Genomic DNA, 6,000 nt, shown 5'->3' on the forward strand with positions numbered 1-6,000 from the left:
ATATATAAACTATTATTTCTTATTCCAGTGGTATGATACACTGGAAGCTAAAGTTAATTTTCGACGGTAAAGAGAGGATTTCCCAAAAATTTTGATCTTTTGCGCATAATATACGATACAAAGGTTATTAAGTAACAGGACTTATTTTCTGAGCTATCGTACTGTGCACATACTTTACATGTTCAGCTAGGTGGCTTTGCAAAAATAAATGTTTGGAGGTTGTGGTATCCTACGAGTGTCAGGTTTTAACTTGTACAGGCTCATTTAGGTATGGAAAACAGTAGAATCCTTTAGGTCGTGATTGTAAACATAATGCGATATTAACTAATATGCAAAGCAGGGAGACTATGATACTTGGTAGTACTGGGTATGTAGATACCCAAGTCTTTCCTTTATACGCGGGAGGCAGGGTTTCCCACGAGAGAGCAAAGGGTACTTTGGGCGAGCCTTCAATGCAAGAGGCACTCCGGTTAAGGGTTAGGATCTATAGCTAGGTAACTAAGACACGTTTTGGCACTGTACTCTAGAGAAATGTGATTTTTCCGACTCTTATGAAGTATTAAATTTTTACCTCTGCACTTTTTTTGGCCATGTTCTAGCGTGTAAACCTAGTTCAGGCCCGGTTTAAACATGCCATTTCTCTCAAAATCTCAATGCCGGAACTCGAATCCTTTTGACCGGAGGGTATCATACTCTACAAAAAAAAAAAAAAAAAAAATCCATATCCAAATCGCAGCTACTTTATCGGTCATAGTGATGGAAACAAAAATCTGCTAGGAGGCCTGTAAGCCGAGGGCGTTCGCGAGGTATACGGGTTTTTATAACAGATGATATCGCATGATTACCCAGACTGTCGGGTATATGACTTCAACGTGATGATGAGCACATTATAGTTGTGGACACCTGCCCTACTTCTTGGGAAATATCGATGCATATAGCTATACCCCTGGTTTCTATAAGAAGGCAGCTTTGGATGTGCTGACGATAGACTGAGGAGCACAAGCAAGCAATCCCCTTCCTTTCCTCGAAGAAAAAGAAAAAAAGAAAAAAAGAAACACCGTCTCATATATTCTTTATATCAGCTTACTTACGATCTCCGAGACAGACATATCTCGATAGATAGAGTGATGGAGCATGATGGAGAAGATCACGAGGGCCCTGCTCATGATTGCCTGATGGTGTCCATCACTACTTAGGAGATTATTTAGATGGAGTAGCAGATGACAAGAAACAGCAAATGACGAACGAGGCCGCTTCCGTGAGGCCTGATCCCGACACACATGCTGCCAGCTCTGTTAATTTCATATTTTTCGTTCAACCCGTCTCCGCTCAAAACACCAACGAGGTAGAAAACAAGGTTTGCTTAAAAAAGGGGCCACTATGGAGTGGGTTTTGGACCGATAACGACTTATCCTATCTATCTCTACCTTTGCAGACTAGGCTAGGCCGGCCGGGCATCGGCCGGACTGGATAACCCTTTTGTAGGCCGGGTGGGCTTCGTGAAACCCAGGCTGCACCGAGCACTACGTGTTAGGCGTCAATAACAGTACCTTATCCCTTCTTAGCCCCCTCGCGTTGTTGAGATAAATTATCTTTTCCTTTACTCGAGTACCTGTGGAGTGCCAAACCTTATTCTCAAATACGCGCTGCGAATATCTGCCAGACAGGGCTACATTTTACAATCACTAGAGATCACTCGCGAAACGACCTTTTTTCAAAGAAATGACGAAGGCATCGTTGCGCAGGAAGTGGATCGCTACCCCAATCCCGCATCGGTTCCGCGTGCGTAGAGTACCGGTAGGGTTCCTGGCTTATGCGTAACGGGAGATTCCGGGCCTGCAATCTGTTGATGCTCCCGCGCAATTCGTCACATATGATATCTCCCAAATCACCTAATTTATGTATTTGTCTGTTCGGATGTCTCCGAAATCTGGTTCACGGGATTCAGTACGCTTTTGGTAGCAGCAGCCTTGGGTGTCAGACTTGTCCCCTTGCTTGCTGGTGAATCCCACTGTGCACCCCATCGGGTTCGCAATCTTCAGGGATGAGATGATTGGGCAGATTCCATAGATGGGGATGTTTTGCCCCGAGCACGTTTGGGTCCGGGAGGGAACGGCGTTGTGGGGGGGGGGTGGCTAGTTTGGGAAGGTTGTTGTTGCCTTTTTTGGTAGTGACGGGGTTCGGTGCTGTATCCTTGTGCATAGTGAGTTGATATATAAGACCCTTATAAGATGGATGAGAATGAGATTGTGCATTATGTCCTTGGGGCGGGAGATCGTATTATAACACTGTACTCGAGTAGTGGTTCCTGCGCACACCGCTCCGGGACAGTCCTACCGATAGCCAAGGGTCTCGAAGTTGCCCGACTACTTTATTTGTGTTTTCCCGATATCCCTTCGGTATCTAAAGCAATTGAGATAAGAGATATGGGTCTAGGCTTATCCCTCAAAACACACTAGGAGGTGGCGTGGGTGCTCTTTTAATACATTACTCGTATAGGGGGTGTTTAAACGTGTTGTTACTTGAAGGATCCCTCTGGATAGCCTATTTCTACTAGCATAAAGGTTGGGGCACTTGCGGTTCTGCTGCTGAACCTTGACAGACGGCTTAGGTTATAGATGCGGTTCCCCAATTCGTGAAAGAGAGTTATCCCTACACCGCCGAAAACGCCTTGGTCATGGAAATTGCCTCCTTGGATCAATAATTGAAACCTTGGGATCTTAGTATAGGATCATCCCTGTTGGTTGTTTCTCCACCATGTCCGACTCCTCGGGGAAACATCACCCACTTGGAGTTGGCCATGCGGGATAAGTTGGATATTGGTACATACCCGGTACTTGGGAGTGTTTTCTGGGGGCAAGGAGTGTCTCAAAGCCGGGGGTCATGGTCTATAAAACTTTTATCTTGCTTGCACCTCTAATGCATCCTCTTTCTCTGAGGGATCCCGCCAACTCGGAACGGGATCATGGAGGGAAAATTAGGTCGGTACTCGCCATATCACGTGAGCCGTGTAGTACGGTAGGCTCTTGTCCTCCAGTCCGTCACTGCCGTACACAAGTCTCGGTAATTGGGGTTGCGGTTGGCCATGTCATCATAGAATCAACCAACTTACACAAACGCACTCCTGATCCCCACACCCTGATCCCCGAGACCATCCCCCGCCTCCTCGAGTTCGCCGGCAATAAATTTACCTCCTTGCACAAACTTTGCCCTGGGTTTCCATATCCCGTGACCCCCAGTATCCCGATGAGGTAGTACGGTACCGGTATTCTCTTCTGTTACCCTTGGTCTGACCTATCACAGACTGTCTTGGCTCAAAAACACGCACCCATCCCTTTTTAACTTGTGATGCATGGTTACGGCTCCTCTTTCCACAACAATTAAGTCAAAAACCAAGGCTACGAAGTGGTACGGCAGGAAATCTCCCCGAGTTTTCCCGATATCGTACTTTCACTCCGCTACTAGCCAAAAGCACAGCAGGTTACAGTACGAGGCGTCCCCTAACATGCGATAGATCTGTTATCGCGAGCGCGACATCGATCTCGGACGAATCGCGGCGCCCACGGCGAAATATTTTTCGATAAAGGATGTAAGTTTATCTGCGAGCATGATCTGATAACCTTAGAGTTACCGCCGCATCACCAAAGCAGAAGCGGTTTGTGCGAGAAAACATTATTTATCGAGTCACAAAATGATCCACGGGCTTCGAGACAGAAAAATTTGTGCGGTGGTGAAACAAAACGGCACGTGCGGGAGATCGATGTCTTATTAGCTCTAGGGTTTTGATCCTGCTGACCCCAGATAAGGTCACCACTCCCACGACCCAAATTCTCACAAGCTTGCAACATCAAGTCGCCAAACTTCAAGTACTTTCTTGGCGGAAGCAGGGTGTCCACGACCAAACTCTGCGGTTATGCACGCACTAGAAAATTGCGCTACCTGCTACATCGTTTGTGCCATGTGTAGCTGTCCCTGATTTGAGGCAGAACCGACTACCCCCCCCATTGTCGGAGGTGGCAAATATAACATTACTACAGTTACAACTAACTTCGCATCAGTTATCGTCACAATCTCGAAATTCGAAACTCGAAATACTCAACTTGGGTGCTGTGATGACCCCTGATGATGAAGTCCTTGCAAGGACCAGCAGTTACCACGTTCTGTGGCTTGACTGCGTACTCGGTGTCCTCGATTGCAACCGGTCGGAATTGATCAATTCGCTCTGTGGCCCGGGTGGACCAATAAGAATCTAATCACAAACGGTCACTCGGCTTTCGGACTGAGGGGCATCCTGCATGTCAAAAGCCCCAATGGCAGTAAATGACTTGATCATCTGAGCGAACTACAGCAGGGCTCTACCGTTGATCATCCCACCCTTTTTGTGGGTTGGATCGTTCAACTCGGCACAGAAATTCAGTGTACCCTAGTCGCATCAGAACCTTATCCTAGCTGCATTCTAGCCTTCAGCAATAGAAGGAGATAGAAAGTTTACACAAAAGCTATCCTCCGATGAACATCTTCTCAGCCTGTGATAATTCTCCGCTGTTCCATCAGGGGAAGTTTTAGTCTCACATCACAATCGCCAACACCGCGGGTCCACTAAGTTTTGTCCACTTTATCTTGCCCCGGCCACGCCTTACAGCGGTGAACAGAAGAAGCAAAAAAAAACAAAAAAACAAATACCTGGTGCTACATTTGATTGACCAGAGCGAAGGGGAAAGGAGCTATTTCAGTGATTTTGTGCATTCGTTCCCAGGAGTGAATCCGAGACATCACACTAAACAGAACGATCGTGTCCTCCGGTTCTGTGGTCCGTAGAGATATAGGTAGGAGGAAAGATATACCTCCTACATACTTTCTCTGCACTTTTGTTGCGCAGTGAGAACGCACTCAGAGGTGTGTATGAAAAAGCCAATTGACGAGCTCAATTGGAGGGAGACGCAGGCTTTTTTATAACGAGTTGAAAAATGAGGAGCAGATCAAGTCTGGAATAGTCCAGTCTAGCCTAGTCCCATCCACCGTATCATACCCCATATTTCGGAATACCCTACTTTCTGTGCGAGTTACCACAAGTGGGGGAAGCTCATGCTATATTAGGCCACCCCTAACATTTTCCCGCCAGAGGCCTGATGACGGGGAACGATGAGAACGACCCTATAGTGGCTTTTTTTTCATATTCCTTTTTCTTCTCATGGAAGTGGAAAGAGACATCACGCGTCATGTTACATTACCCAGAAGTAACCGGACCCGCGGAGGAGAAAAAATAATACTTGTTTGGAGACTATTTGACGTCCGGTAATTCCATGCTGGGGGCGGCATCGCGGCGTAGGTACATTGTCCTTTTCTCCTTACTCGCATACCGGTAACAGAAGATTCGGGTTGAATATATATGGTGGATCGTATGCACGAGCAGGCAACACAAAGCAGACGATCTGATTCGTCCTTTCCTCTCCCTCTCCTCCATCACCTCCCAATCAACCACTGCGACTGCAAAGCAAGCAGGCAAGCAAGCCCCGGCCGGGATCCCATAAAGCGAAATACCCGCCAAGAGAAACCGACCAGCGTTCGTGGAGCTGCTGATTCGATTGGCTTTCCTTCTTTCTTTGCTCGCTTCCTCCGCCCCATGCGCATGGCATGGCATGGCATAACGTAGCGTACTATACGAGTACGAATACTGTAAGGTATGGAAAATATGTACCGTATGCTGGTTAAACTTGGCGGCAAATGTCCAACTTATCGCTTGCAGAGCGTGGAAGTGAAAAGCCACAAGGTTTATACGGCGCTGCACTGTACTGCACTGTACGCGCGGGGAGGGAGGGAGTAAGTGTACTCGTACAAGTACTGTACTCGAGCAATGCAGCGCAGCGCGAGTCGAGTGACACCTGCTCAGGGTAGAGAGATAGGCTAGGGCTAGCCCAAGCTACAGTAAACTAGGTTTAAAGAAAAAAAAAAAAAACTACCGATCCAGTAACAGACGCTAGAAAGCGAAGATACGGTAAC

The sequence above is a fragment of the Tuber melanosporum genome, assembly GCF_000151645.1.
Source record: "Tuber melanosporum whole genome shotgun sequence assembly, scaffold_85, strain Mel28".
Lineage (NCBI taxonomy): Eukaryota > Fungi > Ascomycota > Pezizomycetes > Pezizales > Tuberaceae > Tuber > Tuber melanosporum.